Source organism: Saccopteryx leptura, chromosome 3 (genome assembly GCF_036850995.1).
Source record: "Saccopteryx leptura isolate mSacLep1 chromosome 3, mSacLep1_pri_phased_curated, whole genome shotgun sequence".
Classification (NCBI taxonomy): Eukaryota; Metazoa; Chordata; class Mammalia; order Chiroptera; family Emballonuridae; genus Saccopteryx; species Saccopteryx leptura.
The window spans coordinates 239373761-239394008 of NC_089505.1; the positions used below are offsets into that span (position 1 = coordinate 239373761).

General features: G+C 36.2%; 1 pseudogene; it reads left to right on the plus strand.

Moving 5' to 3' along the window:
* The window catches only part of LOC136398444 (T-cell surface glycoprotein CD1e, membrane-associated-like), a 45233-nt pseudogene extending 29865 nt beyond the window's left edge, over positions 1 to 15368 (plus strand).
* Positions 15369 to 20248: the final 4880 nt, after the last annotated feature.

Here is a 20248-nt window from a genome sequence, read left to right on the forward strand (position 1 = left end):
GAGTCCCACTAACATTGTATTTTCAACCTCAGCTACCTTAACCTAACAAGCGTGCAACCTGTAGAAAGGTTGGTGGGTGAGGCTAGTCTGAGCCTACACTACAATATTTCTACAGAAAACACTGTGGAAAGACCAAGTAGCTGCAAGAGAATGAGGAACAGTTGAAAAGTAAAGACAAGTCATATGGAACTTGGGGTTTTTACGGAGCTGCTGTCACCTCTAAGCAGGAGAAAGATGATCCTTATAAAAAGATTGGGCCCTCTCACACTACCCAGGCACAGAAAATGCAGACACAAACAGAAAAAAGTGCAGTAGCTGCAGACAGGTAGCCAACAGCAGGTTACAAAAAATAGCTGATGCCGACCTAAGAAGATCTAGAGCCAACACAACTGGTAGTGGGTGAAAGACAGCATCAATGCTAGACTCAGCTAGCTACACAAACAGCATGCCCAAAGAAAGAGTCTAGCAGGCACCAGACACCGTGGAGAATAAATACACCCCACAGGACAGACCTTTCACACTGTTCAGTACACATGATCAAAGTTGACATTTAGAGCCAGCCAGTCTGAAGAAATGACCATACCTACAAAAGGACCAACTGAATTCAATACTCACACACAATGAGAAAAAATAGTATCCTCAAAAAGCATTCCTAGCACAAAGAAAACATGTGGCCTGAAGGTCAGTACCATCAAGCCTATTTTACTCACAAAGACATGACAAAAATTTCAAAGTCAGACAGCACTACTTAATACCCAGAGAAAATGGGCAGACAGAGAAATGTGACCCAAATTAATCAACAACAGAAACCCCTTTTAAAAAGAACTAAATGAAATGGAATTACTAAAACTACCAGATGCAGAGTTTAAAATAATGATTTTTAGGATGTTCAAGGATCTAGAGCATCAGTGGATGAAAAAAGCGAACACCTAAATAAAAAGATAATAAGCATCAAAAAGGACATTGAAATCATAAAAAAGAACCAGTCAGGAATAACAAATGCAATATCAGAAATGAAGAATGCACTGGAAGGAATCAACAGCAGGCTGGAGAAAGCAGAGGATTGAGTCAGTGATTTAGAGGACAACATAAATGAAACCATAGAAGCAGAGCAGCAAAAAGTAAAGAGGCTCACAAAGATGGAGGAAACTCTAAGAGAGCTCTGTGACAACATAAGGAGAAACATCTGCATCATAGGAATTCCAGAAGGAGAAGAGCACAAACAAGGGATAGAGAACCTGTTTGAAGAAATCATAGCTGAAAATTTTCCTGAATTGTTGAAGAAAAAAATCACACATTTTCTAGAAGCACAGAAAATCCCATTAAAGAGGAACCCAAGAAAACCTACACCAAGAAACATCATAATTAAAATGCCAAAGTTAAGAGAAAAAAAGAATATTAAAAACGTCAAGAAAGAAGCAGTTAATTACTTTACAGAGGAGCAATCATAAAGATGACATCTGACTTCTCAATAGGAACACTGAGGTCAGAAAATATTGGCAAGAAGTACTCAAAGTGAATGCAGAACAAGAACCTACAACCAAGACTTCTTTATCAAGCAAGGCTATCATTTAAAATTGAAGAAGAAATAAAGTGCTTCCCACACAAAACAACAAAAAGCTCAGAAATTTATTACAACCAAACCAACATTGCAAGAAATGTTCAGGGGCCTGCTGTAAAAAGAGGAAAAGAAAAGAAGAAATCAACAAAATAGGATTGTGGACTTAAAGAATAAAATGACAACAAATAAGTACATATTAATAATAACCTTAAATGTAAATGGATTAAATGTTCCAATCAAAAGACATAAAGTAGCTGCCTGAATAAGAAAAAAGGACCTGTATATATGCTCTCCACAAGATATTCACTTCAGAATAAAAAATACACACAAGCTGACAGAGAAGGTATGGAAAAATATATTTCATGCAAATGGTAATAAAAAAAAGCTGGGTAGTAATGGTTATATCTAACAAAATAGCCTTTAAAACAAAGGCTATCGTACGGAATAAAGAAAGTCAATACATAATGATAAGGGAGAATCAAACAGGAGGATGTAACCATTGTAAATATGTATGCGCCTAATATAGGAGCACATAAATATATAAAGCACATTTTGATTAACATAAAGAGTGAGATGAATAGCAACACTACAATAATAGGGGATTTTAATATCCCACAACATCTATGGATAGATCCTCCAGACAGAAACTTAACAAAGAAACAGCAGATTTAAATGACACACTAAATCAATTGGATTTAATAGATATCTTCAGAGCCATTCACCCCAAAGCAGCAGAATATAATTTATACATTGTTTTTCAAGTGTCATGGTACATTCTCTAAGATAGACCACATGTTAGGACATAAAACAAGTTTCAATAAATTTAAGAAGATTAAAATCATGTCAAGCATCTTCACTGATCACAATGGCATGAAACTAGAAATCAACTACAATACAAAAACTGAATAATATTCACACATTTGGCAGCTAAATAGCATGTTATTAAGTAACAAATGGGTTAGCTATGAGAACAAGGAAGAAATAAAAAATTTTCTTAAAACAAGTAAAAATGAGCATAAAACAATTCAAAGATTATGAGACACAGCAAAAGCAGTCTTGAGAAGGAAGTTTATATCATTACAGGCATACCTTATGAAGCAAGAAAAAGCTCAAATAAACAACTTAACCCTACATCTAAAAGAACTAGAAAGAGAACAAAAATTAAAGCCTGAAGAAATAAAATAATAAAGATCAGAACAGAAATAAATGACATAAAGGCGAAAAAAAAACCCAAAAGATCAATGAAACAAAGAGATGGTTTTTTGAAAAGCTAAAGAAGATTGAAAAACCTTTAACCAGAATCAACAAAAAAAAAAAAAAGGAGAGAGGGGACTCAAATAAATAAAATTAGAAATGAAAATGGAGAAGTAACAACACTGCAGAAATATAAAAGATTATAAAAAAAATACTATGAAGATTTATATGCCAAAAAAATTAGACAACCTAAATGTAATGGATGAATTACTAGAAACAGCCAATCTTTTCAAGTTTAATGTGGAAAAATCAGTAAACCTAAACAAATGAAATTGAAATGGATATCACAAAACTCCCAACAAAAAAAAGTCTTGGACCAGATGGCTTCACAGTCAAATTTTACCAAATATTCAAAGAAGAAATAACATCCACCCATCTCAAGCTATTTCAAAAAATTTAAGAGGAAGGAGGACTTCCAAGCCACTTTTATGAGGCAAGAATGATCCTCATTCCAAAACCAAGTAATGACCCTACAAAGAAAGAAAACTATATACCAATATCCCTGATGAACATAGATGCTAAAATTCTCAACAAAATATTAGCAGACTGAATCCTGAAAAAGATTTAAAAAGTCATACACGATGATCAAGTAGAATTTAATCCAGGGAAAAAAAGCTAGTATATCTGCAAATCAATCAATGTGTTTCATCACATCAAAAGAAGGAAGGATAAAAATCACATGATTATATCAATAGATGCAGAAAAAGCATTTGATTAAATCCAACACCGATTAGTGATAAAACTCTCAGCAAAGTGGGAAAACAAGGAACATACCTCAACATGATAAAGGCCATCTATGAAAAACTGACATCCAACATTATACTCAATGAGCAAAAATTAAAAGCAATCCCCTTAGATCAGGAACAAATCAGGGGTGTTCCGTTTCACCAGTTTTATTCAACATAGTTCTAGAAGTTCTAGCCACAACAATCAGAAAAGAAGAAGAAATAAAAGGCATCCAAAATAAAAAAGAAGTAAAACTATCATTATTTGCTGACATTATGCTGTACATAGATAACCCAAATGTCTAAGTCAAAAAATTACTAGATCTGATAGATGATCTTGGCAAGGTGAACTGATATAGAATTAATATCCATAATTCAGGGGCATTTTTATACACCAACAATAAACTGTCTGAATGAGAAGTTAAGGAAACAGTTCTCTTCACTATTGCAACAACAACAAAAAATTAAGTACCTAGGAATAAATCTAAACAAGGAGGTAAAAACTTGTACTTAGAAAATTGTAAAACATTGAAAAAAAATCAAGGAAGATACAGACAATTGGGAGCATATACCGTGTTCATGGATAGAAAGAATAAACATCACTAAAATGTCTATACTACCCAAAGCAATCTATAAATCCAATGCAATTCCTATTAAAATACCAGTAGCATCTTTCAAAAATATATTTATAAAACAAATATTCCAAAAATTTATATGGAACCAAAAAAGAACATGAATAGACTCAGCAATCTTGAAAATAAAGAATAAAGTGGGAGGTATCACACTTCTTGTTATCAAGTTATACTACAAGGACACTGTAATCAAAACAGCTTGGTACTGGCATTAGAACAGGCAGGCATACAGATCAATGGAATAGAACATAGAACCCAGAAATAAACCCACGCCTTTCTGATCAATTGATATTTGATAAAGGAGCTAAGAGCATACAGTGGAGTAAAGATAGTCTCTTTAATAAATTGTGCTTGGAAAATTGGACAGGTACATGCAAAAAAAATAAAACTAGACCACCAACTTACAACCATTCACAAAAATAAATGTAAAATGGGTAAAAGACTTAAATGTAAGTTGCAAAACCATAAACATCTTGGAAGAAAACATAGGCAGTAAACTTTTTGTTATCTCTCGTAGCAATATCTTTGCTGCTTTATTTCCATGAACAAGTGAAATAAAGAAAAAAACAAACAATGGGAGTATATCAAACTCAAAAACTTTTGCACAGAAAAAGATACCATGAACACAATATAAAGACAACCCACACAATGGGAGAACATACTCGCCGATATATCTGATAAGTGGTTAATAACAAAATTTATAAAGAACTTCTAAAACAAAATACCAGGAAGGTAAACAACCCAATTAAAAAATGGGCAAAAGAAGTGAATAAACACTCCTTTAAAGAGGACATACAGATGGGCAATAGGCATATGAAAAAATATTCAACATCATTAATCATCAGAGAAAAGCAAATTAAAACCACAATGAGATACCACCTGTCAGAATGGCGCTCACTAACAAATCAACACACAATAAGTGCTGGCAAAGTTGTGAAGAAAAGGGAACCCTCCTGCAGTGCTGCTGGGAATGCAGACCTGGGAAGCTACTTTAAAGAACAGTATGGAATTTCCTCAAAAAATTAAAAATGAAACTGCCTTTGATCCAGCTATCCCACTTTTATGAGTATATTGTAAGAACACCAAATCACTGATTCAAAAGAACATATGCACTCCCATGTTTATTACAGCATTGTTTACAATAGCCAAGATCAGAATACAGTCCAAGTGTTCATCAGTGGACAAGTGGATTAAAAAGCTGTGGTGCAGCCTGACCAGGCAGTGACGCAGTGAACAGAGCATCAGACTGAGATGCTGAGGACTCAGGTTCGAGACCCTGAAGTCGCCAGCTTGAGCACGGGCTCATCTGGTTTGAGCAAAAAGCTCACCAGCTGGATCCAAGGTCGCTGGCTCGAGCAAGGGGTTACTCAGCCTGCTAAAGGCCTGTGGTCAAGGCACATATGAGAAAGCAATCAATGAACAACTAAGGTCTTGCAACTAAAAAGCTGTGGTGCAGCCCTGGTTTGTTGGTTCAGTGGTAGAGCATCAGCCTGGTGTGTGGAAGCCCTGGATTTGATTCCTGGTCAAGGTGCACAGCAGAAATGCCCATCTGCTTCTCCACCCTTACTTCTCACCTTTCTCTCTATCTCTCTCTTTTCCTCCACAGCCAAGACTCCATTGGAGTAAAGTTGGCTCAGACGCTGAGCTTGGCTCCATGGCCTCCACCTGAGGCACTAGAATGGCCTGACTGCAGCAGAGCAACCCCCCAGAGGGGCCAAGTATCAGTCACTTGTGGGCATTCCGGATCGACCTCATTCGAACATATGCTGGAGTTTGTCTGTCTGCCTCTCCCACCTGATTCTCATTTTGAAAAAATACACACACACACAAAAAGCCATGGTGCATATACACAATGGAATACTATGCGGCCATGAAAAAAAGTAAATCATCTTTTGTGATGGCATGAATGGACTTGGAGATTATTATGCTAAGTGAAATAAGCCTGGATAAATATCATATGATCTCACTTATATGTGGTATCTAATTAACAATGTGAACTGAGGAACAGAATAGACACAGAGCTGGGGTTAAAGGGAGTAGAGGGGCAGCTGTCAGAGGGAAGAGGATTGAGGGAATGAAATCAGTGAAGGTGAAGGGATTAGTGAAATTATATATACATAACACATTGATATATCTAACGGGACAGCAAATCCTAAAGGGAAGAAGGGAGGGGGGACAATAGGGTGGGGGTCAGGGAGTTATATTGAGTAGGACACTTGAATTCATGTTAACACCATATATTAAAATTAATAAAAAAAATTTTTGAAGACTTATGAAATGGCCAATCCATTGTTTATTATACCTCTTTAATCATGTAAAATATAAGAAAAAACAGTAATCTTTAACCATAGAATATAAGATATTATAAATAGGGTAGTTGAATGAAGAAGTGTAGAATTCTGTGGTGATCAATCCTTCAGACTTTTTTTTCTTAGAGAGAAAAGAAAGGAAATCATTGGAGTCGTTTCTGTATGTTCCCGAACCGGAATCAAACTGGCAACTTCTATGCTTTGGATGATGTTCCAACCAACTGAGCTATTGAGAATTTAAATTATCCAGACATTTTTAAATAAAGCACTGAAGTTACCATGCAAGTTTGTCAGGAGTTCCCCTGGGGATGGACAGTGTCTTTCTTCGGAATTTGTATATGATGGGTAGGTCATCCTGATTGGTGAGTTGAATATTTATATTACAGAAACTCATAAGGATTTGGATAAAATTTGAAATAATAACTTTCAGTTTAAACATGAAAAGTCTTTCTAAATTTAAACTGTTAGTTCAATTTAAATAATGTACTGAACAGTACAGAATAAAACACTTCCACAGTAGTTCTATTGGACAGCACAACTCTAAGTTGTGTATAGCATAATTTAAAGCTCCTTTAGCTACATAGCAAAAATGTAGCTAAAAGTGAGAGGAAAGATGGAATTTTCATTTGAAGTTAGCACTTTGAGGACCTCAGAGCTTATGTAATAATTTTAGCAAGTGGACCCAGTTTATGTCAATAGCCATGACTATAATGATACATGACAGGTGGTGACTGAGGCCATAGCAGACAGGGCTAGGGACTCTCACACAGGTTTTCAAGGTGGGAGCTAAATGCACCATTGGTGAGTTTATGAAAGAATCAGAATTATTGAAAGTTTTGAGGAATCTGAAAATAGGGCAATTAAGATGTAGGAACAGTGATAATTAAACAAATGTGGATTGATACTACTAAAGAGATCTATTTTTTATTCTTTATTGTAGTTATTTTGGACAGTATTGACTTCAGACATTCACATGAATAAAGCTGTTATCTAAAGAAAAATATCTTGGAAAAAAGATGAGCCCTCAGAGAAAAAAAAATATTACTTTTCTTTGCAAATTGTATGGAAGGGAAAAAAAGCTAGAATATGTAAACCTAAAAATTAACTATAAGAAGGAGTTGGTTGGCTGTGTGGGCAGAGTTGGAAAATTGAATTGCTGAGTAGATGAATGGACTTAGAAAAGGCCCCATTGTGTGACTATATAGGACAGTCTGGGCACTCACCCTCTTCTAGACCTATGATGAAAGAGCAACATGTTCAAATTGAAGATAAAATTTTATTCTACAAAAATTTACCTGTCTTTTGTTTATAGATATAATTGTTGATGTTATTTAATAACTTTGTTAACTTTTCAATAAATTGACATTTTTTTATTCCCATATCATTAAATCAGAATTCTTTGATGAAAAAACAGATCATCCGTTTGGTGATTACAAAAGATTGATATTTTTAACAATAGCAGATAAAACATTTTCTTACATTTACATATATTTATTAAAAATATGATTTTAGATGAATTCTATGTAGTTTCCCTCACTCATCATTTTCTTATTCAAGAAATTCAGTTTGTTTAAAGCATGTTTAATAATATGTTTCCAGTGAATATTTCACTTTGGGCAGAAGGTTAATGAAAGAGGATCTGTGAATGTGACTATGGGACGCCCTCAGGGAAAAGCACAGGAGGGGAAATTTCTTCTTAACTAAAACCTGACCACAAAGAGTAAATTTATTTAGTCAAAAAAAGATTTAATCAATAAAAGAAAACTTATAGACATAGCAGTGTAGTGATTACAGCAGAAAAAGAAAGTAGCAGGCGGCGGAGGAGGGGAATAGACAGTGATAAAGAAAGATGTGACTTGAGATGGTGAACACACAATGCAATGTACAGGTGATTTATCTTAGAGTTGTACACCTGAAACTGTATAATTTTATTAACCAATGTCACCCTAATAAATTCCATATTTTTTTAAAAATGACAATTAGGAGCTAAAGAAGTTCTGTCAAGCTAGGAGAAAAAATATATGATGTTTTATACCAAAAATTTAAAATTAATGTTACATATATTTTCTTTTGAAAGTTGTTCTTTGAATGATTTGAATTTAGAAAAAGATTTCACTACATTGAATAAGAGTGGAGAGAGTGGGCAGCCTTGTCTTGTTCCTAATGTTAGAGGAAAACCCTCAGTTTTATGCCATTTAATATGATGTTAGCTGATGGTTTGTCATAAATGGCCTTTATTATGTTGAGATATTTTCTTTCTATACCCATTTTGTTGAGTGTTTTAAACATAAAATAATGTATTTTATCGAATGCTTTTTTGCATCTATTGATAGGATCATATGGTTTTTGTTCTCATTTCTTCTATTATTTCTCTTTCATTGCTCAACCTTCTCTTAATGTCTTTGCCGTAGTGCATAATTATATCCTAAAATATCTTTAGTTCATTTTTTCAAAAGAAAATATACTTAAATCAGAGCAGCAGATTTTAATGATATTTGAGAAATTTTGTGTTATGAAATATAAGTCAATGAACTGTACTTTTTTTTGATTCCTCAAATGGTATATACTCCCTATGTTTACTGGCTTCTTTTTTCAGGTTATCACCTAATCTCTCAGAGTGCAGATGTGTCATCAGTTTATGGGAATCCTCTTTGATATCCTTGACTTGTTCCATCCTTCCTATCATTTATTATCATGTCACTGCATACTTAAAAAATGTCTAGCACACAGTAAGTGCTCAGTATTTAATAAATAAAATGTAAATAACATGGAGTCCTCGGGTTTTGGCACAGTTCTGTTCCTATGACAGTGACATGAGCCAAATTTTGTTGTAAGTCAAAACACACTTTAGCCTAACACAAATGAAACATTTGTGCTTTTCACAGTCCAAAATAGCAAAAGTAAGCATACCAGGGGACAACAACTTCCTCACTTACCTGCCCCATTACTGCATATTCTTCCACAGTGCAACCAAACTATTTTGCTCACATAGTCTGAAAGTACAAAGCTAATTGCATAAACAAAAACACTCTCATCTCATTTTTTTAAAGTTTTTATGAGAGTGAGCATCATAAACTTGAAACATTGAATGTTAAGATTGTTGTAACTTAAGGACAGCCTGTGAATTCATTCAAGAGACTTGAACATTTTATAAGACAAAAATAATAAAATTGATTAAATTTAACTTCAAATTTTATTTGAAAATGACAGATAGATTTACAAAGGTCTACACTACTTTCTATGGCCATGTGCCCAGCAGATACTTTGTAACCCATAACACCTTCTTGCAATAATCTATATGCTATGAATCACCAAAATATCTCTAGCTGGAGCCTCAATTTCAACATAACACAAATGGACTGTGTATCTCTATCTCTATATCCTCCTCCCTGTAAAGCTAGTGGCTGTCACTATGGCCATGCAGGTTCACACTAGATTCCAGGAGACAGTAAAAGAACTGTGGAGCCAGAAAATGGCCATTCTGTTTATTAGAGTCTTGTAATGGTGGATGAGCGTATGCAGGGAAAACCACTTCCCTTTCTCTCCTCTCAGACTCTAGCACTCTCAGCAGTCCTCAGCTGAACAAGCATCTCAGGGCTCCCATGCCTCTCACACTTCTTCTCTCCCTCTCTGAACTAACTAGCCAAAACAGGTTAGGGGAAAAAACAAACAAATCTTCTCCAGCAAACAGTAGCAAACAATCGCCCTTCTCCATGAAGGCAGGTAATCTGCAATCTGATATTTGCAACCTGCTGCCCTGAGGGCAAGCACCCACAGGTCTCTATAGACTATACACACATGGCACTGCCCCAGTACAAGCCAGGAGACCTAAAAAACACTTACTAAAAACTTGTTTGCCCAACACTCCCAACCTGTGTTGTCTATCTTCATAAATGACACCATTTTATGTCCTCCTGGTCACACTTTGTTTGACTAATCCTGCTTACCACCATGCTTTGCTCTTTCTACTCTGCAGCCTCACTGCTACTGCCTTTGTTCAGGTCACTAAAGTCATCTATCTGCCTTGTAGCTTTCATCACTGTCTGATTGCCAATCTCAAAATGAATTAGAAAACTTTTCTAAATGCTATTTTAATCACATCACTCTCATGTTTAAAATTGTTCACTTGCTTGAAAAACAAGACACTTTTTCAATACGGCACCTGTTATGATGTATCTCTATTTTTTCCCCCGTTGGTCCCTAAGCTTCAATATTTACTTCTCTAATGTAAGATTCTATACATTTCCTACCTTCTAGTATATCTTTCTATGTGTAAGGTAGATAAGTCCTTGATTACTTTATAGCAAAAATATGTAAAACCTTATGCTTTTATTTTTTTCAGATAAAATTTAAAAAATATATCATATGTATTAAAACTTTCTGTAGAACTAGAAGGCTACTACTCAGAATACAACATTGTACCCCTTTACCTTTCTGTGTCCATGAGGCAATTGATCCCATGGGTCGGGAAACTTTTTGGCTGTGAGAGCCATGAACACCACATATTTTAAAACGTAATTCCATGAGAGCCATACAACGACTGATGTATGTTATGCTTTATCCAATAAAAATTTGGTGTTGTCCCGGAGGACAGTTGTGATTGTCTCCAGCTACCTGCAACCATGAACATGAGCAGTAGGAAATGAATGGATTGTAATACATGAGAATGTTTTATATTTTTAATGTTATTATTTTTTTTATTAAAGATTTGTCTGCAAGGCAGTTGCAGCCATCAAAAGGGCCACATCTGGCTCACTAGCCATAGGTTCCCGACCCCTCCTTTAGTTTCTAGCAAGAAAAATAAAGTACAATTGGGTGTCTAGTTACTTTTTCCATGATCTCTTTTTCTTTCAAGTATTGTGCCTCTTTTCAGGATGGAGTATCTTCCCAATCAAACATATTCCTCTGCTATGAGAAATTCCTGGATTACTGTTATATGACTGACTGCTCTTAAAGCTTGAAATTCAATGAAACCAGTGTTAATAAATAATTCTTTAGCTATTATAGGTAAGACAAGTAATAATGAGTGTTGAAGAGGTGATGTAGAAGAAGAATCATCATACACTGCTGATGGAAATGCAAATTGTTATAACTACTATAAAAAACAGTATGGAAGCTTCTCAAAAAATTATAAATAAAGAGATCATATGACCTAGTAATTTCTCAGTTGATATATACCTGATAATGTTGATAGCATTTATTTCTAAAGATATGTGTACTCCTATTGAATAAAGAAGATGTGATACATAAATACAATGAAATACTATACACTCATGAGAAAAAAATACTTTTATTTGCAATAACATAGATGGATCTTGAGAATAGTATGCTAAGTGAAAGAAGTCAGATGAAAACAGTCAGGAATCATAGGATTTCATGCATATATGGTATATAAATATGAAAGTAGCAAAAGAACAAAGAAAAATATACAGCAAGCAGCACAGTGATTACCAGAGGGAAAAAAGGGCAGGGTGAAGTAAAAACGGGTAAAGAATGTCAAATACTTGCTGATTTAACTAGCATAAGAAGATGTACCTACACACATTGTAAAACACAGAGAAAGAATTATAGAACTGTACACTTGAAAACTGTATAATTTTATTAAACCATGCTATCCTTATAAGTTTAATATAATTTTGAAAGTAACTAAATAATTATCTAATTATCATACTTTGTATGTTTCATTTTCATTTATAGTATTTATAAACATCCTTTTTATTTGTATTATTTTACATTTTTTAAAAATATATTTTATTGCTTTTAGAAAGATAAAGGAGAGAGCAAGACAAAGACAGGAACAGATCAATGTTCCCTGACCAGGGATCAAAACGGCAACCTCTGCGTTTTGCAGCAAAACTAACAAATCAAGCTATCTGGCCAGAGCTTTGCATTATTTTTCTTTTGCATGATTTTAAGGCTGTGGATTTTGAGGCATTTTATCTGTTGTCTTTTTTTTTTCTATTTTTTTTTTTTTTTTTTTTGGTATTTTTCTGAAGTTGGAAACAGGGAGGCAGTCAGACAGACTCCAGAATGCTCCCGACCGGGATCCACTCGGCACGCCCACCATGGGGCGATGCTCTGCCCATCTGGGACATCGCTCTGCTGCAACCAGAGCCATTCTAGCGCCTGAGGCAGAGGCCACAGAGCCATCCTCAGTGCCCGGGCCAACTTTGCTCCAATGGAGTCTTGGCTGCAGGAGGGGAAGAGAGAGAGACAGAGAGGAAAGAGAGGGGGAGGGGGGGAGAAGCAGATGGGCACTTCTCCTGTGTGCCCTGGCCGAGAATCAAACCCGGGACTCCTGCACGCCAGGCTGACGCTCTACCACTGAGCCAACCAGCCAGGGCCCTATTGTCTTTTTAAAGAAATTCTTTAAGGTTCCTGTTCATAGTAGAATCTCTTCATTGTTTTCTAGAATGATGACGAATGTATTCATCATTTTAAAATAAATATTTAAAATAGTTGCACATTTTCAAGATAAAGAAAAGGCCAGTGCTCTCCACCAACATGAGTAAATAAAGTCCCCTATGAAAGTCATAATTTAACATATTTTTTTCTGAAAAACTCTACTTTATATTGTTCTCTTGTGGTCAATAAGATATGATTTGTTATAAAACTTATTTATGTCCTTTTTTTTCTGTCTCTCCAGGGAATTAAATAATACAGAATATAATTCTTGTGGTCAATAATATATGATTTAATATAAAACTTATTTATCTCCCTTTTTTGTCTCCCCAAAGAATTAAGTAATATGGAATATAATTCTTTTATTATTAACTTCTTTCTGAAATATTAATGAAATGCACTAAATTTTCCAGTGCACTCAAACCATTATTTAGGCTTAACTATATATTTTTTAGATAAATTTTTAAACTTACATTCATTAAAATGACATTGGTCAATAACATTATATTTATTACAGGTATACAATTCTATAATAAATCTTTGGTGCATTCCATTATGTTTCATGACCTAAAAGTCTGGTCTCTTTCGTCACCATATATTTGACCCTCTTTACCTTCTTCAACCTCCCTTTATTCCCCTTCTCCTCTGATAACCACTCTGTTGTTTTCTGTGACTGTTTGTTTATTTTGTTTGCTTGTTGCTTTCTGTTTTCTGTCCCACATATTATTTTTTGAGGAAACTTCATACTGTTTCCATAGTGACTGTACCAGTCTCGAGTGAGCTCTTCTTGACTTATCTGCTGTCATTCTTGCAGTATTCACATCTAGCCTTTTCAAATTAATTATTTCAATATTCCTTTCTTATTTTTACATTTTCATTACACAGATTTCTTCTTACATTTTCTTCCAAAATCTAGTCTTCCATGTGGTTCACCAGAATATGTTTCTTTCCTTGAATCCCTCTACTTTCTATATTGTCGATGTTTCCTTCCTACCATTTTTTTCCATATTCACTCTCTCTTCCTTGACCATCCCCAGATCCCTTTGAGATTCAGGTATCAGGCAGCTTTAGAGTGCATTCCTAGAAAGGCCTCAGAAAGTTTTTTAAATGTGGCATATCAAAGATCAGATTTCTTGAGTTTCCAAGGAAATTTCTGGAAGCTGTTTCCAGGAACTAGGAGTCAGGCTCAGAATGTCTGTAATGTGCTTAATAGATACCACATTATTAAAGAAATTGTGCAGGGCCTTCTCAGTGACACCTGCTCTCGATTCCTGTCAGATCTCCTGAAAGGAGGGAAGTCAGACCTGGAACAACAAGGTGAGTCAACCTCCTCTCCCCTCACAGCCTAGGCGCTTAATTCTTATATTCGAGTTTTTTCTCTTTATCATCCCTTTGAGACACAGAATAAGAGACTTGAAGGTGAGTGTGGGTTCAGGGGTTCTAAGCTCTGGCTTGAGATACCTAAACTCCACTTCTTCTCATCTCTTTCCAGTGAAGCCACAGGCTTGGGTGACCAAAGGCTCCAGTCCTGGTCCTGGCCATCTGCTGCTGGTGTGCCACGTCTCTGGCTTTTATCCGAAACCTGTGTGGGTGATGTGGATGCGGGGTCAACAGGAGCAATGGAGCACCCTACTAGGTGAAGTCCTGCCCCATGCTGACAGGATGTGGTATCTTCAAGTACCCCTGAATGTCGTAACCAGACAGTCAGCTGGCCTGACTTGCTGAGTGAAACACAGCAGCCTGGAATGCCATGATATAATCATCCACTGAACTGAGAAAGAACGACGGCTCCACTGGGAAATGATAGTCTTTCCATAGTTCCAGAGCTGATGAATGAGATGTTGGAGAATGGATAAGAATGCTATGCACAAGAGGATAAAAGTTGGAGAATACAAATCATAAAGAAGTGTAAAGTTTCAAAGCAGTTATATTTCAAGAAAACAAAGAAAGTGGATTAGAGGTGGTAAAGAAAAATAAAAAGAGACACATTAACTAGAAAGAGTTAAAATAAGGAATCTAGAAAATACAAAAGAAAACTCTTGTAAGGTCCCAACTCTGTGAAATGAGAGGCATTAAGTGAGGTAAGATAGACTGTATTTCATAGATTGACATTATTTAGTCCTCAATCAGAAGGATATTTTCTCCCTTTGATATTGATCTGTTTGGCTGTAGCATTTACCCTGGTTATTCTGGTGTTTGTGGACTTATGGTTTAAACAGCACAGGTGAGATTTTTCTTGTATTGTTTCTTCAACCTCTTATCCACTTATTTTTTTTCTACTCTATTATTCTCTTTCTGATTTCCTGTCTTTGAGATCAAAATCCTCTTCTTCTCCCTCAGCTCAAATCAGAATATCTGCTCTTCCCTTTCCCAGAACCCTGCCCCTCCCATGAAAAGCAACACACAGGAACCCAGAAGACCAGGAAACCACCTCTGCTTGGCACAGAAATCATGGGTCAAAAACAAATTGTTGAAAAAATGGTAAATGAGCCTGATCCAACTCTGCTGATACATGTTTAACCTTATCTATAAAAATCTGGTCTGCTTCTTCTTGAACATGGCTCATACCAATAAACAAAGCATGATTTTGTTAAAATAATGTTCTGACAGAGATTCTGACTCATTTGGAAACCTTTTTCCCCCATCCCCAATCTTTGAACATCTCTTTTCTGAGGCCATTGTTTGTTGATCCTTCAAACTCTATTTCACATTCCTATTTCTGAGTTTTCCCTGAATGACCCAATTGAAATCACAAAACAAGTACCAGATCATCTCACTTTTATGTGGATTCTAATGAACAAAGTAAATTAACAAACAAAATAGAAGCAACTCATAGAAAACAAAGAACAGAGTAATAGCTGATAGAGGGGAGAAGTTTGGGGGCTGGTAAAAAAGATGAAGTGATTAAGCAGAGAAAAATGCACACAGACACAGAAAACATTAATGTGATTACCAGAATAGATGGGAAGGAGGGTGGTGGAGGCAGTAAAGGGGTCAGGGGAGAATAAATAATGATGAAAAGAGATCTGACACACAATAAAATATACAAATGATGTATTATTAAATTGTACACTTGAAACCTATATAATTTTTTAACAAATGTCACTCCAATAAATTTAATTTTTAAAAATTCTCTAAGGGAAAAAAAGAAATCTCTTTTGTACTTCCAAAATTTGGCAGATCTTCCTAAGTGCACTAATATCTATATTCTCTGAACAATCGTTATTTAAGTACTTACTCTATTTTTTGTCACCTTTTTTTGAAAACAGGAGTTAGATATTAAATTTGTATCCATGACCAAAAGCTTAACCTGAATTTAGGGCCTGCTTGATGAGCAAGTTACTTGTATGGTTGTTCCCATCTTTAAGTTTTTAATAGTCTTTGAATAAGGGATACTGCATTTTCATTTTTTACTGTCCCACAAATTATATAGCTAGTTCTGCCTGAATGTGATATTTCTCATATATGCTGATTTATGAGACTTAATTTGAGGTGGTGATTATTAACTTCCTCCTGTAGTATTAATCAAATGCATTAAATTTTACATGTTTATTTAAACAATTATTTACTGTTAACTATAAATATTTTAAATAAATTTTAAAAATTACATTTATTGATGTGACAATGGTTAATTATATTATATCAGATTCAAGTGTACAATTCTATAATAAATCATTGGTATATTAGCTTTAAGTGCCCATGACCTGAAGTCTAGTCTCTTTCCATCACCATGGATTTGACTCCCTTTACTCTCTTCAACATCTCCCCTTATTCCCCTTCCCCTCTGATAACCACCCTACTGTTGTCTGTGACTATGTGTTTGTTTTGTTTCTTTCTTCTTTTTGTTTTCTATCCTACACATTTTTTGAGGAAACTCTATAATGTTTCCATAACAACTGTATCAATTTACATTTTTACCAGCAGGGGATGATGCTTTTTTTCTTTACATTCTCTTCAACACTTGTTATTTCTTACCTTGTTGGTAACAGCTATTCTAAAGAAGTATAATGTGGTAGCTCTGTGGTTTGATTTGCATTTTTTTTGTAGGAGTGAAGTTGAGCATCTTTGCATATATCTGGTGGCCATTTGTATGTCTTCTTGAGAAAAGTGTCTTTTCAGGTCTTCTGCCCATTTTTAAAATGAGACTTTTTGTTTTGTTGTTTTTTGTGTGTTGTTGTATTCATTATTCGGTTATTAGCCACTTTTTGGAGATTATGTTTGCACATATCTTTTAATTTTTTGTTGGTTGCTTTTTTGTTATGTTGATTTTTTTAACTGTGCAGAAACCTTTCAGTTGATGTTATACATTCATTTATAAAAATAAATTTATATTAGTAGTCACTGCATTACTCAGGTTAATTATTGGTTTCACTTAGATCATTATTTTCATAAGCTAGTTATGAAGCATATATTTGAGTTTTTGAGTACTTATTTATCTATTTATTTATTTTTGTATTTTTCTGAAGTTGGAAACGAGGAGGCAGTCAGACAGACTCCCGCATGCACCCAACCGGGATCCACCCGGCACGCCCACCAGGGGGTGATGCTCTGCCCATCTGGGGTGATGCTCTGTTGCAACCAAAGCCATTCTAGGGCCTGAGGCAGTGGCCATAGAGCCATCCTCAGCACCCGGGCCAACTTTGCTCCAATGGAGCCTCGGCTGCAGGAGGGGAAGAAAGAGACAGAGAGGAAGGAGAGGGGGAGGGGTGGAGAAGCAGATGGGTGCTTCTCCTGTGTGTCCTGGCTGGGAATCAAACCCAGGACTCCTGCACGCTAGTCTGATGCTCTACCACTGAGCCAACCGGCCAGGGCTGAGTTTTTGAGTACTTAAATATGGATTTATTTGGCCATCACAAAAAATGATAATTTCCCTAAGCAAAAAATATTAGGATTATATCATTACCTTAGAATTCTGACATATTTCCCCAAATCTTGTAACATGAAGTGTTTGAAGTCAGTGTTTTAGAGTTGGAAACAATGGACAAGACTAAGTGTAAACTTTTCTCAATGACAGGAAGCACAATTCTCAGCATCCTTTATGTTATAAATGTAGAGGTTTTACATACAAATTTTTTTATACTGTTTTGTTTTGTTCTAGCTTTTGTTTTATATTCTCTTAAGGACTTGTCTGTGAAATCTTAGGTTCTGATGTATCTTTCAGCACCAGGTATGCTTACTAAATGTCAGTTGAATATGTCTATGAAAAACATAGGGATAGTAGTTAAACGGCTTTCAAATTGCACAGCAAAACATAAATGAAAATAACAAAAGTATAGACTCAGCACATTAACTAATTCTCCTATGAACACTCCCATCCCTGGAGTCACTTCCTGTCTCTAATAAAACTCTTCTCTAATTAGACACACTGAGGGGACTCCAGTGCGTCCAGTACATAAACTGTGAGGGGAAGGCTGCATGACTGCTCTTCATACCCAGGGGAACTGGAGACACACTCAACTCATTTAGGGTAGAGTGGGAGCCCAAGGCCCTGTGCATCTCCTATAGACCCATTCACACAACATGAATGAACATCCATCTACTTATCTGATTACCACTTTCAACTTAAGTGTGCTCATGGTTCCTTAACAGTGATAGTTGACCTGACTTTAGAAACTGAGCAAGAGTATTTTTTTCTCAGATTATCTGATAATCTGTATTGACACTGCTGTTCCTCCTTCATTGTGGGTTATGGAATGTTCTTGTAGATTATACAGCTACATTCACAGTGCCTATTTTCTTCATAATGATTTTGTGAAGATCAGGATAAAAAGACAGAGGATAGGGAGGGAGCAGGAAGAAGAGGTGAGATCACGAGAAGAGAGGCAGTAGACTCCAGAGGATAAAATTGTTGATAAGTAGAGAAATACAGAGAAGACAAAAAAGAGGGAGAAAGAAGGCTATGATGCTGATTAGAGGTGGAGACCATAGAGAGATCAGGAGTGGGGACACTGCTGAATAGGCCATGGGGCACTACTGAGGACCTTCTGTTACTTCTTTCTATAGAAAAGTACATTGAGTATCCAACTGTGGGCTTGAGTTCTCCAACACTAGGAGATATAAAATTTTTAGTCAGAACACCAACTACATACTTTGTTAAAAACTAGGACCCCTTTTATAAATTTTGGTGCAATGGGGAGGTCAAGAGACACACAAGAGCAAAAAGCAAATCTGGAATTCTAATAGTAGAGAGATGGAGGAGAAATGAGAGACCCTGTGGGAGGCATGTGGCTGAGGGAGGCAGTCGTATTTCTCTGACAGGGAAGTGAGCAGAAAGAGATGTCGGTTTGTGGCAAAGTAAGTGACAGAAGACTTCAAAAGGGTTTGGAGAAGAAGCTGATATATGAGTCAGCAGGCACTCATCCTGCTGAAGCATTCTTACCTAACAGAGCTCCAATGCTGCTGATTCTGCCCCTGCTCTTCAAGGGAATTCTCTCACATGGGTCAAGTACAGTAGGAAAGAGAACCCAGGTTTAAAGATATCTGTGCTTGGGCAAAGCAGTGTAGAAAGAAGTATTTGAGAGTATATGAGTGCAGGGAGTAATGCTCCTCCTGGACGTCCTTGGAATCTGCATGCCAGGCGAATGCCAGGCACCAATCTTGACTCCAGTCTATTCCTGATTTTGGAAATAAGGAGCTGGATTGAAGGAAGAGGGTATGAGACTATGTGTAAACTTTGTAACTGTTCCCATTTTTTTTCTATTATGGGTTCCTCATCACCACTTCTTTCATCCTCTCTCAATGGTCAATTCTCTCTCTTTCAAGTACCCAAAATCTAGCACCCTATCATCTAGCAGAAGTAAATCTACCCCTCCTATCACATGCTCCAAATCTTGTTTTTTATCAACCAGAGCTGGCAGCACATCAAGGGCTCAGGCTCACTGGGCAAAATTCAGACTCATCGCTAGGACACTGTTAAGCCCCATTCGCTTTCTCTTGCCCGGGTCCCCAAGTAATCTTAACAAGGAGAGTTGAAGAACTTGCAGTTGTTACTGCAGTTGTACATGCATAGCCTTGCATTGAAGTGCAGGCATTTTCAGTCAGTTTCAGTTTGAATGTGATTTTTCTTTTCCAAGCTGTTATTTCCATGAAAGTCCTGACCAGGGAAGATGACATATGGACTCTGACCATTATTCAATCTTCCTGACCTTGTGTTTGGTCTCCCCAGGATCATTCCTTCTTTGTTTCATCTTTACCACTGTTCTGACTGTTCCTCCACCACTCACATACAAAGAAGGACCTACATACACATATCTCTTCACACTCCTGAATATACCCTCATATTAATGCTCCTTGAAATAGCTCTGACCTTTGGATGTTCATTCCCCCATCCTGGCCTTGGACTCAGCCTTTCTCAACCAGAATCTG